This window comes from Equus quagga, chromosome 22, assembly GCF_021613505.1.
Source record: "Equus quagga isolate Etosha38 chromosome 22, UCLA_HA_Equagga_1.0, whole genome shotgun sequence".
Classification (NCBI taxonomy): domain Eukaryota; kingdom Metazoa; phylum Chordata; class Mammalia; order Perissodactyla; family Equidae; genus Equus; species Equus quagga.
Genome location: NC_060288.1, coordinates 31,094,294 through 31,121,463, shown reverse-complemented (window position 1 = coordinate 31,121,463; position 27,170 = coordinate 31,094,294).

The window sequence follows — 27,170 nt, the reverse complement described above, 5'->3', positions numbered from 1 at the left end:
TGAGAGCACTGGAATTTGGGGTCCTGCCTCTCATAATGTTCTATTCTGTCATCCCTTCTGAGGCCTGGCCACCTCCTCAGGGTACTGCCATATAGATAATTTTAGCTTTCTCTTTTTTTTTTTTTGAGGACGATTAGCCCTGAGCTAACATCTGCTGCCAATCCTCCTCTTTTTGCCGAGGAAGACTGACCCTGAGCTAACTTCCGTACCCACCTTCCTCTCCTTAATAGGTGGGATGCCTACCACAGCATGGCTTGCCAAGTGGTGCCATGTCCGCACCCGGGATCCGAACAGGCGAACCCGGGGCCACCGAAGTGGAACGTGCGCACTTAACCACTGAGTCATCAGGCCGATCCCCCAATTTTAGCTTTTTACTTTGATTAGTTGGAACTCTTCTGGTGAAGTGAACAGACACCCAACTCATATGGCATCACATAGATAGAGAAATGAATTGGATTACAACACTGAGAAAACCAAGGTGGACAAATTCCAGGACTCAAACTGTGTCATCAGAGTCTGGTTTTCCTTCCTCCAGCTCTGGCTCTACTTTCTGTGCTTCAGTCTATTCTCTGATCAGTTCTCTATTCATTGTCTCTGACTAGCAGCATTATTTTAGCTTTAAGTCCACTAGGGAAGAGAAGGAAGGGCTCTTTCCCAGAATGACCAGAAAAATGAACTTTACTGCACCCACTTGACTTTGATCAGATCAGATTTTCCCTCCTGACCTCAATGGTTAAGGTAATATGATGTACTGAATGACCTAAGCCCAGGTCCCAGACTTTACATTTGAGCTAGGATGAGACTTCACCAAAAGCATATGGATTGTGAGTAGGAAGAATAATTTCCTGAGGAAAATGGATATAATTATTGAAAACTGGGGGAAATTAATCTGGACAGCATTAAAAAAATAATGTAGTTTTCTTATAGTTTCAAAGATCGGGTGCCAACCATTCCTTCCCTTCCTGTGTGCACGTGACGCTCAATCTCTTAAGAGATGGAATCCATTTCCTCTCCCCTTGAATCAGACTGGCCTTGCCCAATAGAATGTGACTTGCCTTGCGCAAAAAATGCAGTGGAAGTTTTACTCTGCCAGTTTGGGGACAAGCCCTTAACAGGCGCAGAAGCCTTGACCTTTGTTCTCTTAGATCCTTGAGCCTCCCAGTAAAAAGTCCAGATGTCTTGATAGAGAGAGGGGCCATATGGAATTTGACAACATGTGGAGAGAGAATGAGGTGTCTCAGCTGTTGGCCATCACTAAGGCCCCAGACATGTGAAGAAGACCTTCTTGGACCTCCCAACCCAATCCAGTTGTCACCTAAATGCAGTCATCCTAGTGACTCCAGCCAACATCACATGGAGAGAAGAACCACCCAGCCAATCAGTCATGCAAAACAGTCAACCGTTGTTGTTTTAAGCCACTATATTTTGGGGTGATTGGTTACACATCACAAGGGAACTGATATGCTGATATACACCTTCACCTACTGCAGGAAAATTCCACTGAGACAAGGAAACACAGAGCCTGTCACCTGCTTAAAGGAGAAGGAGAAAATTGAAGGGACTGGGGTCATTTGTCAACCTGCCATACTTGGAAGCACTCAGATTTGTGGCTCCTAATCCAGTGCTCTTATCATTAGGATTCCCTACCATTCACATAGGTATATGCTGCTTCTAAGCATGAATTGGACAAAAAGGCTCATGAGCAATTTAGAGTCTGACAAAAGGATGAATTGGAGATGTAACAGGAAAAATAAGTCATTCAGGAAGAAAAAAACTCGACTAGTGTGGCAAACACTGTAAAATTGATTTGATTATTTGTCTAACTGCAGCAAACTGCTAAAATCATAAGCTGGTTCATCTAACTTAGAGCAAAAAAATGAGATCAAAAGACAGTCATGAAACTACAGGGCCCTCTCATCATTTTTCAGTTGCTTCATTGATCCCTAAATTATATGAAAATAGCTTCAAGCTGTAATAATGAATCAGTTAATCAGAATTAGAAACGTCTTATTTATCTTTTGGCTGCGGTCATGTTAAAAATTTCATTGACTGAAGAATAGCAGTTAGTTTATTAAATAATTTATGTATATATATTTCTCTCTATAAATATGCCATGTTTATTTCACAGCCAATATTACACTTTAAGATTATTTAAAGCTTGTAAAATGTTTTATTTTAAAAACAGAAGACTTCAAATTCTTGAACTTACATATATTTAAGGGTTTTTTCTTCACTTTTGAAAAGTTCTTGCTGGTTAGAATAGAGCCTCCATAGACTCCTCCATAAATAGACCTAATCTGTGAAAACCACATATTGTAAACACCCATCTCTGAACATAAAACTTAGTTCTAGTTAAGCTATAAGAAAAGCCGGCTGAGAATGGTTAAGGATTGAGAAATGGGATGGGAATGGAGAAGATGTGGAGGTATGGGGGGATGGAACAAGATAATTATAAAGGTTATTATAAACGGAGAGAGAGAGAAAGTGTACATGCTTTCCACCCTCACAAAATTATGGTACTTTTGTCCTCTTTGCTACAAATCTTATTACTTCATTATAACGTCATCCAGTCTACCTGGATAAAACTGAATGCTAACATCCTTTCAATAGACTTATTTCCTCAACCTTTGCCAAGGCGAAGTAATAAGAAACAACAACAAAAATAAGTTAAATGTGCAGGATCAAAAACCATGGAATGAATATACCACAGTACTATTATCTTAAACAATTATCCCAATGAGCAAATCTACAGGACATGTTTGTGATAACAAGTTATATATACATCCAAAAGTGTAGGTCCAAAAGTATTAAGCATGCATATAAAAATGAATGGATGATAGTGTTGATAATAAAATGGAAGTTATACCTGATTATCAGCAAACCACCAATAAATGCCACTCCAGAATGCCATGTGAGAATTTTTCCCAATTTTATTTCCCATTTTATGACATAATAATTTCCAAGTTTTCTTTCTACTATCACCCATTTATATCATTTTTAAAAGATGAATACCTTCTCCATTCTTCTTAACTGGGTCGCTAAAATTTAACAATTATGACATTTTAATATCCAGAGATAAAGTTAGAGGTAATGTTCATGGATTGGTAACCATCGTCTTCTCCCTTCACGTCCCCATACTATAGGCATGTAGAGAGAGAAATCTCTAGACTAGGAGCAGAGTCTACTCTATTTGGGTGGGTAAATTTACAAAATGCCATTGCAAAGACTACCCAAAAATATATAATTTTTAAAACCTTTTTGCCCAGTAGTGTAGTTATTAAAGTTGTATTTTCTTTCACTGAGTCATAATATAAAAGCGATAGAAAACTCTTCATTCTATCATGTAATATTTTTTTATTGAGTTCATAATAGTTTACATCATTGTGAAATTTCAGTTGTACATTATTTCTTGTCTGTCACCACATAAGTGCTCCCCTTCCCCCCCTGTGCCCACCCCCACCCTCCTTCCCCTGGTAACCACTGAACTGTTTTCTTTATCCATGTATTTGTTTATATTCCACATATGAGTGAAATCATATGGTGTTTGTCTTTCTCAGTTTGACTTATTTTACTTAGCAGAATACCCTCCATGTCTATCCATATTGTTGCAAATGGGATGATTTTGTCTTTTTTATGGCTGAGTAGTATTCCATTGTATATATATATATATGAATATATATATATATTCCACATCTTCTTTATCTGATCGTCGGTCAATGGGCACTTGGATCGTTTCCATGTCTTAGCTACTGTCAATAGTGCTGCAATGAACAGACGGGTACATATGTTACTTTGGATTGTTGATTTCAAGTTGTTTGGGTAGATACCCAGTAGTGGGATAGCTGAGTTGTATGGTATTTCTATTTTCAGTTTTTTGAGGCATCTTGATACTGTTTTCCATAGCAGTTGCACCCAGTTTGCATTCCCACCATCAGTGAATGAGGGTTCCCTCTTCTCCACATCCTCTCCAACATTTGTTGTTTTTTTGTCTTGGTAATTATTGTATCATGTAATATTAACCACATGGTGTCATATACTTAAGAAAAAAAAGAAATTAAAATGAATGGCATTTGTGATTAAAATCTTTCTTCAGCCCCTGCTCCCTGCTGCCAATATCTGAGTGCTGTCAACAAATGGACTCACCCCTGGTAAATTTAAGCTTTAGTGACAGATGGATTCTAACCCCTGCTTAGTGAATGGAGAACATCCATTTGTCTTAAGGACATCCCTCTACATGTGAAAAAGTTTCACTCTTCAAATAGTCAGCATCATTACTTTTAAAATTATTAAAGCACTATGGCTAATGCAAGCAATTACTTATTATAAGAAGGAAATGATCTATAAAATCAGTAGCTTTTTATGAAATGACCTAGGCAATTTTTATAGATCTCTTAGATAAAACTAGCAGTGGGAAAAAAATGAGGACATAAACATCCATTAAAAAATAATTAAACTATGAAAAGATAAAAACAATTATGGGATATAACTTATTTCTGATTAAAGCAGCACTATTATGAAATTAGAGCATCACCATTGGCAACCCCATCGTAGTAATAATTGGTTCCAAAGAATCAGCAGCAGCTGCTAAAACTGGGGGATAAAAGTGAGTCTGATGAGTAACAGGAAATGTACATACCTTACTCCCAAATTATCTCCCAGAATATGCTTATTTAGTACAATGGGAAAAATATCACTTTACCTGGGGAAAATGGGCAGACATTACCTTAGCAAAGTGATCAAAGTAAATATCACTAGGAACAGAACAGACTGACATCATGTGCCTCCTAATTTGAGGCACAGGAAACACCTCATACTTTTGCCATATTCCTGCCAAAAATGAATCTAATCATGTGGCAGTGTCTCATAAAAGCAAGTTTAAGGACATTTTACAAAAAAACCAGCCTATATTTTTCAAAATTATCAAGGTTATGAAAACTGAGGAGTGTTCCAGACCAAAAAAGACACAACAATTGAGAGCAATGTGTAATCAGGATTTTCTTTTGCTATAAAGGCTATTATTGGGACAATTGGCCAAATTTGAATAATGTCTACATAGATTACATCATAATGTCAATATTAATTTTTTGATTTTGATAATTGTACTTTGGTTAGTAAGAGGATCTGCTTGCTTTTTGAATGATTTACTGAATTATTTAAGAGTAAAGGGGCATCATGTCTGCCACTTACTTTCAAAAAATGAAGAAAAAATATATACGAAGAGAGAAAATTATACTCTATGTGTGTGATATACGGGAGAAAGAAAGAGTAATAAAGCAAACGAAGGTGGTAAATGTTCACATTTCCTATAAGTCTGAAATTATGTCAAAGTCAAAGATTGAAAAAAATTTAAAGCACTATTTTTTATCATTTTTTTTCAAGCACTCTCAGTGGTTATGATCTTTTCAGATGTATTTTCAGTCCAAAGCCCAAAACTTTACAACCAAGTCCTATTTAATCAAAGAATATTACAAGAAAAATAGCTCTTATTCTCCATCCAATATTGACACTGTGTAACGTGAATTACTGTAAGTTCTGTTTGCGTGTCCTCATGTATAAGCACACAGCAGGTTTTTATGTGCACAGTGGAAATTTAGCCAGACTATAATAAGGACAACATTAGTAATCCATATGAGGTGACGTATTTTGAAGAGCTCCTGAAAAGTTTTAATATTGATTTAATGTCAATGGATAAATAACATAGAATCTTTACACTGAAATTGTGGTAAAATTTGATTTATTAAGAAAAATGGCGACAACAACATCAACATCCCTGTTTTATGAACAAAGTGGCATTTAGAGATCTGGTCACAGTACAAAAAAGGAGGGGTCCTCAGCATTGTTCTTAATGAGCCTCCCAATTCCTTGAGGTAAAATGTACGTATGAGACATAATGAGAAGTACAAATCTATAGAATAGTATGAAACAAATGAACTCTGCCTCATTTACACATCTTTATTAGAAAATGAAATTTTCCATGAAGGTAATATTAAAGATAATTGGTACTTGCTCCATCAAAATAAGTTTCAACCATTGTTGCTTAAAATATCTCCAGAAGACATTGGATTTAACAGCAGATTTGGGGCTGACCATGATTACTATTTCTTGTTCTCTATAGTAATACAGAAGGTTTTGTTCCTGGGATTTTTCCTACCTTATGATATCCAATTTACCGATTCTTCCAGCTTTCCCCATTTCTGAGTGCTTTGAATGAGCTAGAGTTTGATAATACAAACAATTGTTAGAATTGCTGATCGTGTAGAATTAGCATGCTCTGAATGTTGGTCTGCAGTCTTCTGACTCAAAATAAAATTGTGCTAGCTTTAGTGCTTATAATTTAGATAACGGAAGCATTTATAAAGTTATTTTCTGATACTTTCTCGGCTAAAGTCTTAGTTATAGATAAATTTCACGTTATTGTGATTAGCAATGCATAAAGAAATGATAAAATGTTGGTGGAATGAAAAACAGTTTTCTTTGTGGGTATGGTACTAATTAATCAACAGAATTGGCGATGAGGACTATAAAGGATATTTCTCCGAGGGGAACTTTCATCTGCATGGCAGTAAAGATTCCTATGGATTGTGAGGTAGCAAAAAGCATCTGGTTAACTTCATTATGATGTTTTGATTTCGAATAAAGAGAGAAAATACACATGGATTTCCTACCACCTTTAAGGAAGTTCAGGAAGAGATAGTAAAATTATAAAGTCCCCATATTTCAAAGCATTTCTGCTACCATATTCAATTTGTAAGTGAAAGAAGAATCTAAGAATCTTGCAGTGCCCCAAAGTTGTGGGGTGACCATTTACTGCCATGCTAGTCTTGGGCAACTTATAAGTGATTGAATAAGAGACAGTGGGATACACAGATATCAGGAAAGAATGGTAAAATCAAGTTACCACTTGGAATCTTTTTTTTTTTTCCCCAAGGAAGATTAACCCTGAGCTAACATCTGCCAATCCTCCTCTTTTTTCTGAGGAAGACTGGCCCTGAGCTAATATCCGTGCCCATCTTCCTCTACTTTATATGTGCGACATCTGCCACAGCATAGCGTGCCAAGCGGTGCCATGTCGGCACCTGGGATCCGAACTGGGGAACCCCGGGCTGCCGAAGCGGAACGTGCGCACTTAACCGCTGCGCCACTGGGCCAGCCCCCTCCACTTGGAATGTTTAAAGAGGAGATTTTATAGAGAAGGTGCAGTGAGGTACACAAAGGATGGATTAGTATATAAAGTTCAGATGTCATGACTTACCCCAATAATGCTTGATACATGTGTTCATGTGTGCCAACAAGACAACGAACACCTACCAAGTGACTTTACATGGGTTTTTTCATTTCTTTATCCTGATTTCAAGATGAGAAAAGTGAAGCAAGACTTAACTTGCCCACATTTACATAGCTGGTCAAGCCCCAAGCAAAAGCTCCAAACAGCTGCCACACGAAAATGCTTCTCTGACCTGTCCACACCAACACGGAGCTTGGCCTTCTATCTCAGCACTTTCTAATCTTCCTGCCACTCACCTGCCACCCCTTTTGCCTGCTTATTTCTTCGGTTCATCCAGTCACCCTAAAGCTTAACGTAGCTCTTCTAGCTCTGATCTTCTGGTTCCTTGCCCAAGTGAGTTTATACACAGCTTGAGGCTCCTCAGGAGAACTACTTGCACGCAGCCTGGCATGTGAGGCCCTGTCCCGTCTTCACAGCCAGCTCTGTGCCCGGCTTGCCTGGGCCTGTGAGTGACACATGCTGTCATTACCATTCAATTTCCACTTGATGAAATTAGGTAACTAGGACAGATACTTGTGAAAGGACAATCGGCAGTGTGATTTCTTTTAAGTAAAACTTTTCTTTGCAAGGACTCATGCATTGTGTTTGGGTGCCGGCTGTCTTTCAGAGAGTTGGTATTAGGCTAATTAAAAATTGACCATTCATTCATTCCATGAATATAAATCGTGCACTTACTGGTACTTCTTAGGCATCCTGTCCTAGAGGCTGTCGATGTAACAGTAAACAGTATAGGCAAAGTCCCTGCCTTTTTCTAATGGGAATAGTGGTGGATGGATAGATAGACAGATAATAGATACATAGATACTAAGAGAGAGAGAGATGAGATAAATAGAGAGACAGATGAGTGGACATCAGGTGTTGTTGACTGGTCTAAAGAGGCCTCAAGCAGGCTGAGGACAACAGAAAGTATCAGGGGCAGGGCTGCCATTTATGTAATGCAGTCAGGAAGCATTCTCTGATAAGCTGACATTGAAGCAGAGATCTGAAGAATGCAAAGGAGAAACACACATGGGAATCGCCAAGAATGATATGTTAAGGCCAAGGGCACATCAGATGCAAAGACCAGCACTTGGAGATTCGATTTTAAATTAACTGTCTTGTTACAGATTTCACAGTAAAGCAAATTCCCTCTACTAATAACCAACAAAACCTGGGTACCAACAGCACCAGTAAGTGCCATTTTTCCCACTTTGTGATTACATGGTATGGCTCCACAGCATGACAAAGTACATCTACAGCATAATTACAGAGAGCTTCCTCCATCTCTTTAATATCAAAGGAGAAACTTTACGTGAAGTATATTTCATTCCTAATAGAAAAGGAAATAAAAAACCTTAAAGGAAAAATCCAATTCACTTAACCATCGGCTTTCAAATGGTTGTAGTTGAAAACGCATCTCCACCAGGGGTCAGCCTAACCACAGGAATGCACTGTTGATCTTGAAAGTAAACTGGTCTTGATTCTTTACAAAATATCGTTTTCATGAAATGTGACTTAAATCTCTTTCTTTCTTGTTTTCCAAAAGCTTAGTTGAAATGCTAAGGCTTTGCAAACGCTGTGTTGTTTTTGTTATTGTAGTTCGGTCTTGGTGATAAATTCTGCCTGCAGGGTGGCTCCCCATCCTGGTTTGTCATTTGTGCTTAGCAAGGACTTTTTTTTTTAATATAGAAGTCTGACCAACACAGAGTTCTGATTCAGAAGGTGTTGGAAGCTAAATTTTTAACAAGTTTCTTGGCAGTTTAGCTACAAGTATATCTTGCCTTCAGAAAGAGCAATTTTAAGATTTTGTATATAAATTCTCTGAAAAGAGAGGTAAGTGATGGTAGCTTAAGAATATAAACATATAGTGAATGGGCAGAACAATATATTATAATGACTTTATCTCCCCCTTTCGCCCTCAAAAAAATTGCTTTTACCTGGCAAGAAGTAAATAATTTATCCTCTCTTAAATTGACATATATACAAACGTAGGTATTTTGTCTACACATTAGAAATCAAAAAGAGTAATTTAGAGTTTGTGTTCCTATCTCAATTAGAATCATAATAGTGATTATTTGTTGATTGTATACGGTATGCTAGCGTGGTGTTGGCCACTTTTTCTTCCTTTCCTCATTTAATCCTTAAAATAACTCCATAAGGTAGACACTATTTTTCACACTTCAGCTTAGGATACTGTAGCTCAATGATGTTAAGTTAATCTCTTGCACCAAACAACTAGAAAGTGGCAATCTGGAATCCAAGCAGATCTACGACTGAAAAACCCTTGTTCTTTTCACTAAAACAGCCGTGCCATCTCCAGACTTTAACCTTTTAACACTTCTCAGTGTGTCTTTCTCTAGGCCTTGGTGGAGAAATTAAAGAGGCCGTATTTATTACTCACAATGTGAATCTCTGAAATACTTTTCCCTGAGAAAGAATTAATAGACACCAGATACAGATTCTGTAACTTTAAGCAAAGGCCTAAATCCAGACTTTCAGATATGCTCATTTATTTATTTCCATTGACGTAAGCTCAATTTTTACCACCTTTGAGATTTCAGCCCTGAAGTGTAAATGATCACAGCACTGAGTCTATAGAGAGAGAGTTGGGTTGACCTAAGCCAGTTTTGAGTCATTAGATAGATTCTTGTCTAGTTAGGACAGGCCCATCAGTTGAAGTTCCTTGGTACCACCAAGCAGTGGGTTGAAAAAGGCTAGGAAATACCAGTGTAAGTCTCTCTAGAGTTTGTCGCCCAGATTTGCCCACTCCCATCATGGTATCTCCTATTCCTTTCCTTGGTGACAATTCTCCTTGCTCCCCACTTCTTATGTCGCTGCTGTCCTCTCTGACTCTGGCTTTAGTCTACAGTCTGTGCACTGAGTGTTCTACTCTACTCCACCCACTCCTGCAGGTGGCAGATCCCCTCAGTCTTGTCCAGTTATGATGTGGCTGGGAGCTTTCCCATATGCTGCAGAGTGTATGGGTATTTCTCTCCTTGAGATGGAAATCTAGGGACAGGGTGTTTTATCTGTGTTAATCGTGGAACTAAGCTCTATAGCTACATTAAGACACTTCTTCAAACTCTCAGAGAAGAGCTAAAGAAGTCACACTCTGCAGCTCACCTCCACAAGGCACTCAGGAGGTGTAGGCCTGTTACTTGTATTTCCCTCCTCCCTTGCTATAGCATCTGCTTCCCTCCCTATTCTCCTTGGGGCTGTTCTCTTCATAGCTTGGCTAAAGAGTGGGAAGCAGTCGCTGCAGCCCCCCACTCTCTATGAAAGTCAGCCCACTGACCTTTTGGTAATAAGGGCTTTACTGCTAATTGATTCTTTTCACAGAGTACCTATTCTTTGAGATCTTCCATTTGGAGAGAGTAGGAGCTTGATGGGCCATTCTAGGATCTAGTGGAAGAGTTGGGTTGAGAGTGGCCATGGGGCAAGTCTACACAGTACACCAGTGGTACTCAAAGTGTGACCCAGGAACCCCTGACATCATTTCCAAATTTTTCACATGAAAACACCATGGTATTATTTGCCTTTTTCTCTCTCATTCTTTTACAAGCTTCCCAGAGGGCTCATGATATGTGATGTCACAATAGATTGAATTCAAAAGCAGATATGGGAATCCTATAATCATTTTCTATTAAGCCATTCATTAGAGAGATTTCAAAAATGTTAAACAACGCCACTCTTCTCACCGAATTTTTTGTATTGGCAAATATAGTTATTTTTCATAGAAAATATTTTATTTGTGTTAACTTGCAATGGGTTTATTAGTGTTTTTGTTTTTAAATAAATTAAGAAAAAATTTTAATTCTGTTTTAATTTCTATTACTATAAATATCAATAAATACAACCCTCATAAACACAAGCTCTTTGAGGCCCTCAATAACTCTTAATAATATGAAAGACCTTAAGACCAAGGCCGTTAGCCCATGAGCCCTGCTACTGTAGACCAGGAGGTCAAAGATCACCTAAAAGAGAGAAAATAGGGAAAAAATAAGAGTCAAGAATTAAACTTACAGTCAAACAAACTATTGATCCAGGAGAACCAGCCTGAAATAAAATAAGATTAGTCAAAAGTCAGCAACCAAAGACAGGTTGAGCTAGGAGAAAAATCAAACTAACTTCCCTGAAAATGAAGAGTCATGGGATAACTGTGCTCTCACTGGCAGGTGGATAGGGAGCTACCAAGTTCTGGGAAACAATGTCTAGAATTACCAATATGAAATGTCTATACCCTAGAGAAGCTTACAGTCTTGTGGGGGAACACTGCATTTAATTCTATGTGAGCTTTACAGTCATGAATTAAAGTGAAACTAGTTATAGTCTAGTTATGTGAAATTTTTTTCCAATAACATTCAAACACGTAGATGGAGGCAAAGAAAATGTTGGGTTGAGGTGTTTCCAGGACGGAGAGAGGAAAAGTAGAATTGAAGATGTGTGCATGTCAGTTTGGGCTGCCATAGTAAAATACCATAGACGGGGTGGCTTACGAACAGCAGACATTCGTTTCTCAGAGTTGTGAAGCCTAGAAAGTCCAAGATCAAGGCACCAGCAGACTTGGTGTCTGGTGAGGGTCCACTTCCTGGTTCATACATGGCTGTCTTCTCACTGTGTCCTCACATGGCGAAAAGGGCAAGGGAGCTCTCAGGGGTGACTTTAACAAGGGCGCTAGTTTCACAACCTATCACCTCCTAGAGGCGCCACTTCCAAATACCATCACACTGGGGACTAGAGTTCAACGTAAGAATTTTGGGAGATCCAAAACATCAATCTGTAGCAATAAGTGAGCAATGATAACGATGAGACATTAAATTTAGGCTGAGTTAAAAGGGAAGTGAAGGTAGCAGATGATCAGTTGGATAGTTAAAAAAACAAACAAAAAAAACAGTGAATTAGACCTCTTGAAGAAGGCAAGAATTGTTGCAGTCTGGGTAGTAGAATGGATGAGCTATAAAAACAGGACCAGGTAGTCAGAACATCAGATACTTGATATAGAGATTTTAGAGGTTGCGTAGGTTTGGTTGTTGTAAGACATCCTTGCCTGAGTTTCTCCATATTCCTACATGGTCAAGATCTTCTGAGCAAGGGAAATTGACATACCATAAAGATAGAGAATGTCTCCTCTCCCCTAGAGACAACTGCTCACATTTTATGGATAATAAAGTTAAAGACAGCTTTCTTGCTTCCCCCAGAGTCAATTGCCCCCATTCCAGTGTAAAGACCTTCCCATCTTCCCCCAAGAGAGGATTTGTTTACATTCCAGAATACGAGATAAAGTCTCTCTCTCTTTCTCTAGACGGGAGGATGGGAAGATATGCCAGCAGTTCCAATAGAATCTCTGGGTTTCACAATTTCAGAGTTTCTCTCTTGTGATGCAAACCCTTTTAGACACGGATACATCTGACTCTTGCCATGTCTCCCCATGGAGAATTGGGGGACAGATGTTCTATGAATACTTAAAAGGTCCTTTCCATGATCCAGAGGTTTCATGTTTCTGTACACACACACACACACATATTTTACCAGAGTTGTGCAGACAAGTAGAACCAATAGGATATAGAGAGAGATAGAGAAAGAGATTTGTTATGATAGATTGGCTCACACGCTTATGGAGGTCAAGCACTCCCATAAACTGCCTTCTGCAAGCTGGGGGCCAAGGAAACCCAGTGGTATGTATATTCCTAGTCCCAACCTGAAGGTCTGAGAATCAGAGGAGCTAATAGTGTACATTCCAGTCAGAGTCTGAAGGCCCAAGAACCAGGAGCACTGATGTCCGAGGGCAGGAGAAGATGAGTGTCTCAGTTCAAGCAGAGAGAGCCAATTTGCCCTTCGTCTGCCTTTTTGTTATATTAAAGCCCTCCATGGATTGGAGGATGCCCACCTACACTGGTGAGGAAGGATCTTCTTTACTCAGTCTACTGAGCCAAATGCTAGTCTCTTCCAGAAACACCCTCACAGGCACACCCAGAAATAATATTTTAGCAGCTTTCTGGGCATCATTTAGCCCAGTCAAGTTGACATGGAAAATGAACCATCACACATATGTATATAACACTGTGGCAGGCCAGCTTGTTAGTTTGCAGATGGGGTAACGTATTAGACCCTTCAGAATTCCCATCTTAACTCTGATGATTCCAGGACTCATGGAATGCTAAGCTGAGAGCAACAGAGCAAAAGGTCAGAGATGAAGGTGATGGCCTGAGAGGTCTGACTGCTGGACGGGTCATCCAGAAGGATGCTGACCTCTTTGATTATAGAAGCAGGGCTAAAGAGGAAGATTTTGGGTCAGGAGCTAATGTCTTCAACTAATTAGGGAACTGAGAGGAAGACTGACATATACAAGCTAGACCCTCATATACATAGAGGGCAAAATCTTCAAAAAAGCTGGCATTTTCACTCACATCACTTTCTCTTCTGAGAGACCATGACCTCAGAAAGTCAGGGGTGCCAACATATTCATCTCTGTTTCTATATCACTAAGATTCTCAGGATAGGGATGGGGAGAGGGAAAAAAGGAGAAAAGGAAGACACACAGAGGGGAAGGGTGCTGAGTGGGGGCTGATATGAACCTGGGAGCCGATGGGTCAGTGGAGAACTTTCAGTCATTTCAACGACATGAAATAAATTAGTCCTCCATTTTGTTTGTTTAAAAACCAGGGAGATAGAATGAAAGCATTTTATGCTTCATTGTATTCTTAGAAGTCCATTCGTTTCATTGAGACATTTATAAAATAATGAAATTTTTGACGTGACCGTCATATCACACACACGAAAACCTTACTTCACAGAATGGGATTTAAATCTCAGACGGCTAAAATGTTTGAAATATCTTGTTTATGTTGCTGTGCTTGTTTGTTTCTAACAGTAAGTGTGCTCCTTTTGTTTTATTTTTACTGCTTTGTGAATGGGATTTTTTTAATGCTAAAGAAAACACAGGAGAAAAGGGACAGAAAAGGGCTAATTCCTGAGTTGCAGATTCAAGGTTTATAAAAATGAATTTACAGGTGGAATTGTAAATTTCCAGTAAATGCACATGTCCTTGAATCCAAAAAGACAGTGGATTTTCATGGAGAGGAATGATCATATAGACAAAAGTTATTTTTATGAAAATCGTTAGAATGAAAATTCAATTGTGGAAATAACATCTGCCTGGGAACTTGAAGGTTAGGAAGCTATAATTAAAATTATCCTCCTTTACATAATCTGCAGTTTTGGGTCTTTGCTTTCTCCAGTGTCTTAGAGTTGCAGTCTCTGATCTTGTTCAGCTTACTTGTTAAATTCCCAAATGAACTCTGCCCCAAGAAAAAAGTATCTTTCGGTCTCACCGTCCCTTTCCCAGGCTTGTTCTCCTCTCATCTTTGGGCTTTTCCAACAGGCTTTCTGAACCTAGTGCCTCAACTCTCGGTCTGAGGCTGTAGGATTGATTTCCATCTTGGTGCGTGTGCTAAGATTCTATTCCAATGGACTCTCTAGACCTCTCAGTCTCCCCTGAGACCCAGGTTTATTCCAAATGGCCTGTAGCACTATATTCAGTCAGTTAGGCTCTGCTCCCTGTAAGCAAAGCTTCTGTTCTTCGTTCGCTTTTTGCACCCATCCCATGATGGGTGCACCATCCCACACCTGCTGCTTTAGTCTGACACACCCAACACCAGCTGTCTGCTGAAGCAGAACTGGAGATTTCCAAGCCCTCCCTGATGTACACTGTGTATTGCTTACTCCCTTGAATCTGAGCCGAGTGTTAGCTTTGCCATCACTGACCGCTTCCTTCCCACCCACCTCTTCACTGTCTCCTTGTAGGAACACCACCTTAATTCACTGATCAATGATGTGCTATGACAGTGAAGCCTGAATTTTCACGAGGCTATATTTAACTTTGCTTGTGTTAAATGAGCATTTAAAGTAAACTGAAGAAAGATAAATTCAGCATGTGTCTTATGATTCCATCCATTGCTAATTATATAAGTCTGATTATATTAGCTTAAGCAAGAGGGTAATTTATTGGCTTTTGGGTTTTGAATCCATAAATGGGTGCAGTTTTAGGCAATGACTTGATCCAGGGGCTCAAATAATGTCATCAAGTCCTGGGCTTCTTGACTCTGGGTAAACCCCCTTGCGTCTATTCTTCATACAGGGATTTTTTTTTCATTTCACGTAAGTCAAGATGGCTCCTTCTCAACCCTCATTAATGTCCTCCTAATTTAGCAAACCTATCAAAAGAAAGCCCCTCTTTTACAGTCTCCAAATATCCATATCAAGGCTTATTTGGATCCTCTGACCCCACTTGCACCAATCACTGTGGGCAGGAAATGAAGTGGTCTTATTAACAAGGACTGAGTCCACACATGATGGGAGGAGAGGATCAGGGCACTGTGGTTGGACCACTGAACTCTTGTGCCCATGTTGAAGTGGGAGGGGAAAATCACATAGAAAAAATGCAGGATGTAATTTCCGTAATAAGAGGGAAGGGAAGCTGGCGGAATTTCAGCATACCATCTCTGAAACACTGTTAACCCTGTCCTCTGTCTGTGCTTCCAAAGTCACGTATGCGGTAACGAACCATCACAGTTTGCCCCAAACTGCTCTGTTTTAGCATTGAAATTGCTTCATCCCAGGAAACCCTGCAGTTCCAGTTAAACCAGGATAGGTAGTGACCCTAGGTATCCATTCAAGGCCCCAGCAAAAAGGGAGAATCATCTTCCTGAAACCTCAATTCTAAAACCATCTTCCTAAAGCATCAATTTTAGTTAACAGTAAATATCTTATTGAAAATGTATTTTGTATTAAAAATATGGATACATTTTATGGCATAGAATGTGAAATTGTCATGAACTTCTAATACAGTTTGAAACTTCCAAAAAATGTTGTGGTCACAGAATGCTCTGGGTAAAAGTTCATGCTCCTTGCTTTTTCTTTAGGGAAAAACTTGGAAAGTATTGATCTAATCGATACTCTGGTGTCAAAGCTGCTCTAGCCATTATAAACCATTTGGATACCATTAAAGAATGGTTGCATTAAAGGATGTACCACTTAAACACACATACATGAAGGCTTGCAAGGAAATAATTTTTACACAATGTGAATCGATACAGTAGGTTTTAATTCAGTTATAAATAGAATAGAAAATCAGACAGGTGATACAAAAAATAGGTATTTGTATTTTTAAACAGAACTACAAGGAAATAATAAGAGAATAGTCATCGTTTAGAAGTCATTAAACTATATAAATTCAAAAAATACACCAAATGAATGGAGAAATCTGTATGAATGTTCAAAGTGTACATACCAGTTTGAAAATCAGGATTATCTACTTGCAACTCTCACAGTCTCTGACAATGTCATGCTCCGCTTGTGTCATAACTTTGCCACCACAGCTTTATTACATAAGCACATATCACATTTTCCGCAGACCTGGGTCTGAAATGCCCTGGAACCCTTGTCTGCTTGGTGTATTCCTAATCAGTTTTGGTGAATTCCTAACCATTTTTGAGTTGGCTTTTCTCTATGAAGACATCCCTGACTCCCCAAGGGCCCCTCCATTTCCAAAACTCCACAGGCTGATTCTATCATAACACTTATCACACTGTATTAGAGTCGTTTTTGTATTTCCGTTAGACTATGACATTCTGCAACCCAGAAAATTAGTCCCAAGCATTAGCTCGTATCACAAAGAATTAGCAGTCAAAAGAGGCTCGTGACATAGAGAATGAATATGGTTTCCGGCAGTATAAATTTGGCATGGATGAAGAACTGCACGTTTTGCTTGAAATCTTCAAAATGAGCAAGAGATTACACTGATTCTATAGTGCTTCATACTACATATTATATCATAAGTATATTATTTTACAAAACCAGTTCCTCTGGTTATTTCATTTTAAAGTTTCTACCAATTATTTCTGGGGGAACCTGGAGGTATTCCTCTCCAGTTCCTTGTGAGTGTGTCAGGAGCAATCAACACAGGAAATTCCTTTTATTTATTTTTTTGGTTTAATGCGAAAAGATAACTGGTAGCTAGGGGAGTGGTCACCCCCAACAGTGGCTGGAATCTTTAAAGGGCAACAATGCTGATCCATTAGCCGATCACGTCGAAGCAATCACAGAAAACTGAAACATTTTCTACTAGCCCCTCTTAAAGCACCTACACCAAATCCTCCTGATTTTGCCCCTACTTTGCCATCAACAAAGAAGAGAATAGAAGTTTCTGTTGTTCATTCTTCAGAAAAATCTCCTTCCTACATTCTATGACCTACCATCCCCCTCAAAACCCAATGAGTTCTGATTATTACTATTCACTCCAAATTTCTTGAGGCCAAAGCAATCTTATAAATCTTTTTGCCCTTCCAAACATGAGATGAAACTAAATTTAGTGATAACTATCTTCTGCTTTACTTGCATCTCTCTCTTCCTTGAATTCTCCTTCCATGAGGGCAATAGACATGCAAATTACTTAAAATCCCATAATTAAAGCCACTCCACCTCTTTGACATAGTGTGTGACTATTAGGCCAAGACTGTGGGCTTGAAACTTCCTTAGAATGCGTCTCAACAAATTCTTAATGCAGTGGGCCAGTCTTGTAAAAGCCAGTTTATTTCTGAATCCAAGGATAAGTAAAATGATTATATACCGCTTTGTAGACAAAAAGACTGACCATTAAAAAGGCCGGCAGGTTAATTTGTTCAACAGCACACAAACCTATTGCTGTATAATCTGAAGATTGTAGGGGAGGAAGACAATTCTTCTACCCTCCAGGTTCTTCTGACTGGTCTAAGAATTAAATTGACATGAGACCAAATAATAGGAGAGAATCAAACAAAGCTTTATAACATGTATACATTGGAGAAATCCAGGAAAACTGAGTAACTCGACAGAATGGCCAAAGCCACCACCTTACGTACCATCTTCAGCTAAAGACAAAGGAGGGTGTAGGGGGTAGTAGTTTGGGACTCCAAACAGGAGGAAGGCAATTCACATGGAAATGGAAAAGCAAATGTTTAGTAGATACAACTTTGATAAGAATGGGCTTAGCAAGGACCCTCCCAGTCAACAGATACTGACCAGAGTTATTTATGGTGATGGCTTGTCCTAAGGTCAGGTCTTCCAACTGAAATTATTTTAGGCAGTTAGGACAAAGGTCGAAGTTTCTTTCAGAGTCTCTTGTCCTTAAAAATAATCAAGACAAAGAGACACCTTTTGGGGTGGCCAATTCTGATCCCTCACAAGATAAAACTTCTCCTTTCACTTCTGCTCCCACATCCTCAGGATGTTTGCATAGCTAAGGGAAAAGCGTTCTGAAGTATATTGTTAAGTAGTGGGCTTATATTTTTGTTTTCATGTAAAAAGACATTGGTAACAGTCAGGTGATAAGTGGGAGGAAAAAGAAGTTCAAAGCTAGTGTCTAAAGGGATGGTCACTCATAATAATGGCTGAAATTTTTGCCTGGCAACAATGCTGAGACATCAACTAATTATGTCAAAGCCTCACACTGAAACGGAAAGAGGTCCAATTTAAAGGAATGGGAGAGGGAAGAATGAAGGAAAAGAACCAATGGTGCTTTGCAAACTTCAGTGTCAAGTACTAACTCTATTGAGATTGTGAGAGAAGTGGCCTTACAACTTCTGGGACAGTTGGAAAAATATTCTTCTTTTCTTCTTAAGACTTTAGTTCAGGCTTTGCAAACCTACATACCTACAGTGGCCATGCAAGTATTGTAAACAAGTTAAGGCAATGAGTGTAAGAATAAAGAGAGGAGTAGTGACTGGCAGAGGAAACCCTGTCTCCTCTGGAGAGTCAGAGACTACTCAGCGCCTGCTGACTGCTGTCATCTGGGATAAGAGCCCCATATTGCCAGCACTTCTGATTTGTGTAGAAAAGCTGGAATAATGAAGTTTTATAGTGAAATCTCCTGATTGTTAAGTGTTGGCTCATTTTAAACAACTTGTGTAAGCCTTTAAGCCAAACACAACACGTATGTTTGTCCTGACCGGTTTGCCACCTGTATTTACATTCTTCTGACTCTGCTAATTACTATTCGTCTTCAGAGGGGTGCATATACTCCCACATATGCATGTTGTCAGTCTGTGTTTAACTTCTCCATGGCCCATTTGACAATCTGAGCAAATGAGCATGCCTGCAAACTACAAGACTGGAAGGACTTGAAGGGAGTAGACCAGGTCAGGAAATTCAGTGTACCCATCTAGCAAAACCCCAACCCAGTCAAGGTTGTATCTTAAGTTTTTGGGTGGTTTTCCTCTGGATGGTAAGAAAGAGCATATTTGGCATGCAGTTTGAAGTTGCTTCCTCCTACATTACAACCCCCGTTACACTCGTCCTTCAGGAAGTTTGATCTGAGCATTGGGTGCTGCTGTGGACTACAAATGGTTGGAGAAGTCAAAGGACTGTGGGTGCTCCATATTCATCCTCCTGCTGCTGGCTTCAGAGAAGGAGAGCATCCCATCAGGGGAGCCATGCCTGTGCATGCCAGGCAGTGACCATAGGGCTGTGCCAAACGACAGGAGGACAACTGCCAGGAACACAGGTATGACCGACAGCTTTATAAATATCCATAATACTAAGCAGGTTGAGAAGGAAGAGAGGGAGACTAATGCTTGGGTTTCATTGATTTGGCTCCAAATAACTCGGGAGAATCACTCTCTCATTTCAGGGTTGGACACACAACAAGCTGTAACTGATTGTTGGTTTCAGTGAACCTTCAGGAGTGAGCAAACACAATCACATGAAAGAGCTGGGAACCAAGCCTGTCCTGACGGAACCTGCATTTCCTTCCCGGCCAACGATAGAAGAGAAACAAAGTGCTACGTTTACTACAGATGCAATAGTGTCCTCTAGTGGCAGCTCAAAATTGTCGCTTAAAAACCATCAGAAAAATTAGAATTGTCCTGTTAGGACAATCTATACACTCTTTCAGATAATATCAGAGACCTTATTTTTAAACTCTATACCTTAACCAAAGAATCATCAGAGTTTTTAATTATTGAGAGTTTAGTACATTTCTCATCATGTGTCGTCATAAGACAATTCACCTTTTCCCCCACCAAAAATTCTCAGCCGTGAACCACTATAAATTTGGCAGTAAAGATTTTGGAATAGCAGTGGTGAATAAAGAGACTAAAATCCTCTTTTGATGCCTTCATAGCTATTAGATAATTCTACCTTACGATCACGGCAACATGCTATTTTAAGTTAAGCCTTAAATACTATTTCAGCCGCCTCATATCCTGAGATTAGCTTTTCCTCCCCAGTGAATCTACTTGTGCTGTTTGTTAGGTATCAGTCAAGTCAATTAAATCTAAAGTCTACATATTTGTGACCTTAGTACGTGTGCCGTGTGTCCAAATCCAGCTCTCCAAATATCGCCAACACAAGCTGGTGAAAAGATGATGGAAATCTATGCATTGACTATAGTTCATCCCTCTGGCTGTCTAAGTCTAGCCCTGTTCATTGTTTGTGAGCTGTTTTGTACTTCTTTTTAAATTGTAGATAATTGGTAGATATGTAAATTCTGTCCTGTCTGGTATAGATTTAATTGACTTTCTCCTCTCTCCCCAAAACACACTTTTTTTCTCCATTTGAAATTCATTTCAGTATTCCTTTACAAACTATATAAATTTGTGAGGTTTTGAATTTTTCTTAACTGGCTATAACATCTGACTGGATCCCTCCATTATGAGTAAAATGCTTATAACTGGGGAAATGGCATATGATTGAACAAGAAATTTCTCAAAATTTGACCATGTTTTCATGAACTAGAGGAAAAAGTCCTTTTGTATACCAAGAGCAGCTTTACTAAAATGCTCTAACAATTAAAGCATTAGAGAATACTTATAAATTAATCCCTAAGGATCTTGCCTCCTGATCACTCTCTAAGTTTCAACTTAAAAATAAGGTGTTATTCAACACGAAGCTTTGAAAAGCTAAATATAACCACGTCTTTAAGTATTAATTTATCAAATATAAAGTTAAAATTTTTAACATTCATTTAAGAAGACAATTTTTGTAAGTAGCAAATCTTAAACATTCTCTGGATGACTTGCTTATTATTTATTTTGCCCACCTCTCTTTTTGAGAAAAAAAATCTCAATATTCACCTCTCCAGAAGAGAATTTGGATCAGTGGCTTTCTTATTTCTCTTTCATCCCTAAAAAAACCAAAACTATAATATAGTGGTGGGGTCAGGGTGGCGTAGGGACAAGGTAGTGTGGAAAAACAATATGCAAAAAGATAAGATATACTTTTTAAATTAATTTAAACTGTTGTGCTCCTTGAAAAACATGCCAGGCCATAAAATTAACCTATTTATTAGTTTGCCATTCAGAAAAATGCAATGTAACATATATTGTTTTCATAGTTCATAAAATACATATTCAGAGCTTTTTCTTTTCTTTTTTTGATGAAGTGGCTATGATTGGGAATACAGGAATAGAAGAAATAATCTGAGGTTTAATTTTACAACTGCTCTCAAAAAGTATTGCCAAAGGAAATTATGCCATGCACTGAACAAGATTTTATGAATGCTAGATTTTTTATTTATTACTGTTTATGACCTTAAGCATTCTAAAAACAGGTGAAAAATTATCAAGTGCCCTTCAACCTGGTGTCACTAAAAGATTAAAATTGTGGGTTCAAATAAGTGTTGGCAGTCAACCCCAGAACCTAAAAGCTTTGTCTTATGGGCCCAAAGTCTTCTGAGATATTTGCAGCAAATTGCTTCATGTGGGACTCCCGTTCATAGCAACAACATCTTGTGTTTTCATAGCAAAACCATCTAAGCCACATTTTCCAGAACCAGAAGTCTGAACTTCGCATTTTTTTCGCTGAGCTTTGTCTGTCGCACTGTCAGTCTATTTTATATAATTCTTCAATGCTATTTATAAGGCTTTGATAAATTTTATTTAAATACGTAGACAGTAAAATGTATATTAAACACACACACACACGAATTGAATGCCCATATTGGGGAGTTTTAGATTTAGGTAGTTATAATATTTATCTCAGATAGAAATTGCCAGTCTCTTATACCAAAAAATATTTCTATTTGGGATATAATAAGCTGAAAATATTATTATTTAAGAGAAACATGGTAAAATTAAGAATATAAGCTCAGGTGGCTGCCCAATTAAACAAGAATAATTTTGCCCATGTTTCTATAAACTCCCGATAGTCAATGCAAATCTATGTTCAAATAGCATCTTTCATCTTTTAAATAAAATGTATTCACATAATTTTCCTTCACTCTGATGGGCCAATGATACACTATTGGGACATTTTAATATTAACTGGGGACAATTAGTTATTTACCAACATCAAACAATAATTACTGAGATAATATTTACCTACAGTGAAGTGCAGGTTTGGCAAGGCATGATAATGGTGGATTCACAGCACAGCAGCTGGGCCATCCAGCCTTAAGCTTCCCACAGCTGGAGATGAGTGGCACATTTTCAAGCCCGTGATAGATAAACAGAAAGACAAGTAGATGGATACATAGACAGATGGCTTTAGAAATGCCAAGCTTCATAATGTACTCGTGCATTATGTGTCACATTTTTTGATAAAGTTAAGCATTTTCTAGTGGTGTGCTAATAAATGTTTAACAACTAGCTGTCTGAAAAAAAGTGTACATATATGTATGTACACAAATTTGTTATAAATTTTGCTGATGTACAGGGTGCGTTGCACACAATTTACACCTAATAATACAATATGCAATATCCTTTATCTTCTATTCCATGTAGCTAGTTGATATCCACAGAATTCTTTCGTTAATTTTTGCCTAACTCTTGTATTTCTAGTCAACTCACGGTTGAGATTGATAAATGAATATAGCACTGACTTTACTGTTGATTGATATTTTCATTTATGTTCATAAGTAACTCAAAAGCAAAACAATGAAAGTCTGTTCATCATTGACCAGAGCAACTTCTTTGCAGCATTGGATAATAGTTTTTGAATATTGGAGCATAGTGCCTCAATTTTTTTCAATTTACAGTGTAACAGCTATTAGACCAACTCCATTTTCCAGTTGAGTTGCATTATTAACAATTTCTCCATCACTTTCTTAAAAACTTAATACCAGGGATTGGCAAATAGCCTGTAGTTCAAATCCAGCTTGCCTCTTGTCTTTGTAAATAATGTTTTTTGCGGGGGCACAGCCACATCCACTCATTTATGTATCGTCTGATTGGTTTTGAGCCACAACAGCAGAATTGAGTGGTTGAGAGGGAGACTGTCTGGCTTGCAAAGTTTAAAATATCTGGCTCTTTACAGAAAAAGTTTCCTGACCCCTGAAATAAACCAGCGCTTGTCAATAGAACTTTCTGTGATCATGAAAATGTTCTGTATTTGCACTGTTTAATATGAGAGCCACTTAACCACATGTGATGATTGAGCAGTTAAAATGTAGCTATTGTGACTGAGGAGCTAAGTTTTAATTCTATTTAATTTTTTTTTTTCTTTTTTGAGGAAGATTAGCCCTGAGCTAACTACTGCCAGTCCAACTCTTTTTTGCTGAGGAAGCCTGGCCCTGAGCTAACATCCATGCCCATCTTCCTCTACTTTATACATGGGACGCCTACAACAGCATGGCGTGCCAAGCAGTGCCATGTCGGCACCCGGGATCCGAACCGGCGAACCCCAGGCCACCGAGAAGCGGAACGTGCAAACTTAACTGCTGCGGCACCGGGACGGCCCTATTTAATTTGTACTAATTTAAATTTACATAGGCACATTTTGCTAGTAGCTGCTTTATTAGACAGCACAGGTTTAGACAATCACACAAAACAATGAATCATGCCCTAATTTGTAGCATTTGCTGATTTCCGGGGTGTAAATATGCCTACTGTAGCCAATTTCAAGCTACCAATGTGACCGCTCTGAATGACAACTTGGGAAGAAATATGCAATATTATATGGTACTTCCACCATACAGACATACATAAAGAGACATGATAGACATAAATAGCATCAAGAGCAAAGATAAAAGTAAAACACTAAGAAATAATTACAAAGTGAATTCTGAGTATTTATTACTTAGTTTTTAATAAAATTTATTTAATTATAAGTTTATGTCATTTAATTTAATAATAGTTGTATTTAATAACTACTTGCAAAAATCCTGAAAAGTTTAACAATTGTCTCTCTGAAGCCTATATCATCTGGCTTCAGCACCCTACTGAGCGGACTCACCATATTCTTTATTACTATACATAAAATAAATTGAACTGAGAAAAAGATATTAAGGAACTAAGGTGAGTGAAAGAGAATGTAAAAAGGGTGCATTCGTCTGAGACTTAATTTGTGAAAGGGGATATCCTGTCAAAGGCAAGGCACTCCTACCTGTGGAAAGAGAAATGCGTTCCAACAATGAGAGGGACCTGCAACTAAAGATATACAACTATATACCGGGGGGATTTGGGGAGATGAAGCAGAAAAAAAAAAAAGACTGGCAACAGTTGTTAGCTCAGGTGCCAATCTTTAAAAAGAAAAAGAGAGAGAAATGCGTTCCAGAAGCACAGGACCAATAGAATGGGATTTGTAACCTAGGGTCAGAAGGGATTTCTGAAGGTGAACCCTCTGAATTCATATGGAAATTTTAGGTGAAAGTACAAAAAACATTTTGCCAAAAATGAGTCAAAATTTCAGGGAACTGGGAATCATGATTTTGAGAATTTGAATATTAAATTTTTTTGCAGTATTCTCTGAATTTTCTTGTTTAAATATTTTATAATTTAAAATTTTTTAAAGAATTCAATTAATATTATTCTAGAGGTAAAAATCTCAACTTTTATGCTATTGGTTAATTAATTTTAAGCCCCCTTGGTACCTCATAAAGTCCAAGGAGTAATGTTAGATAAGTAACATATTTCATAATAACAGAAACGCATAATATCTATACACCTTAATAGCCAATATTATGAAGACAGATTATATTTTTAAAAAACATTTTTCGCGTTTTGGGGCCGGCCTGGTGGCATAGTGGTTAAGTTCATGCACTCCACTTTGGCGGCCTGGGGTTTGAGTGTTCAGATGCCAGGTGTGGACTTAAAACATTGCTTGTCAAGCCATGTTGTGATTGTGTCCCACATGCAAAATAGAGGAAGATTGGCACAGATGTTAGCTCAGGGACAGTCTTCCTCAAGCAAAAAGAGGAGGATTGGCAACAGATCTTAGCTCAGGGCCAATCTTCCTTACAAAAAAAAATTCTTTGCAAGTTTTAAATGCCTGTTTACATACAGTAGGTTTTTAAGTATTTAGTTCTCTAAGTATTTACTGAACACCAGTTTGATCAGTTTTTTTTTTTTTTTTGGATGATGATTAGCCCTGAGCTAACATCTGCCACCAATCCTCCTTTTTTTTGCTGAGGAAGATTGGACCTGAGCTAACATCTGTGCCCATCTTCCTCCACTCTGTATGTGGAATGCCTGCCACAGCATGGCTTGATAAGCAGTGTGTAAGTCTGCTCACAGGATCCAACCAGCGAACCCTGGGCCACCGAAGCAGAACGTGTGAACTTCACCTATGCACCACCGGGCCGGCACCCCCCCCATCATTTTTTTTGTTATGCTTGTTCTGCTACCATTTTTACATTAAAAATAGTGTGAGAGGGCTTTTCCCATTAGGTAAATCTAAAGCCCTTCTGGCTAAATTTTCCTAAAATTTAAGTTTAAGAAGTTCTTCCTCGTTGTTTTTTTTTAATTTAGAATATCCACTAAAAAGGCACTTGACACATTAAATAACATTGAACATCTGTTGAAAGCCACTGCTCTCATAGAACATGCCTCGCCGTGGAGATGAATTGACTACAGTCATTCTGTTCCCCTAATCACTGTGCTTAAATTTAATCATGAAGAACTCTATGTACTCCAAGTGTTAAGAACAAACGATTGCCCTGAAACTGTCAGTCAGCCTGAGTGACTGACAATTTTTTTCACTGTGAGATGAGAGCACCGCATTAAGTATTTGTTGAATAAAAGAATGAACATCAGAGTAAAGAGATCTTTTCCTTAGAAATTAGGTTATATTATTTCTCTGGGTTCTAGATCTAACTATATTTGTGACTGTTTAAATCTCCCTTTCAAAACTAATGAACCAAATCATGGTAAAGGGAGACGAGGACTGAAGTGGGACTCTGGGATCATGATATCAATTCTGCTACTGATAGAGTAGCAGATTTTGGCAAATTCTATAACTTTTCAGGTTTCAACACCGTCACCTTTAAACTATGAAGGCATAGCCAGATAATTTCTAATGTTTTATTTGGTTTTATGATTCTTAACTGGAGAGTTGGAGCCATTATGAACAAATTAGACAAGAAAGACTTTAATTCAACCGATGGACCAAGCTAGACATTTTGTCTTTATCAACTTTTTCTCTTCATGTGTATTATTGATGATTTAGCACTGTACCTAGCAAATAACAGTCATAAATGAAAATGTTAGTCTATTTTCCCAGAAATGTTTTTTGTGATCTTCCTTTCATCATTCATGTTATCATTGTCTTAATTTAGTCTATCAGCATCTTCTCCAAGAACTATAGCATTTTTCTCCCAGTCGATCAAGCTTTTTATTTCTCTGCGCCCTTGTGTACCTCCAACATTTCCAAAGTAACTTTCCTCAAGGAAAAGCCCTGTTTTAGAGGTTAAAGTCTAACCTAATAGAGAATCCAGCATCCTCCTTAATGAGGTTTTCTTAATTTGCAGTTTAGTCTTTCGCCAATTTCCTTCTCCCCTCATATCTTTAGATGCTCACCTTCAACTCTTCCAGAGAAGGCAAATAAGTCAAAAATAATGAAATCAATCATGCATTTTCCCCATTTGGCACTTCTGGCTTGGCTGTCTCTGCTGCATGGTGTGCTCCTTTCCCTTTTCCATCAGGTGAAATCTACTTAT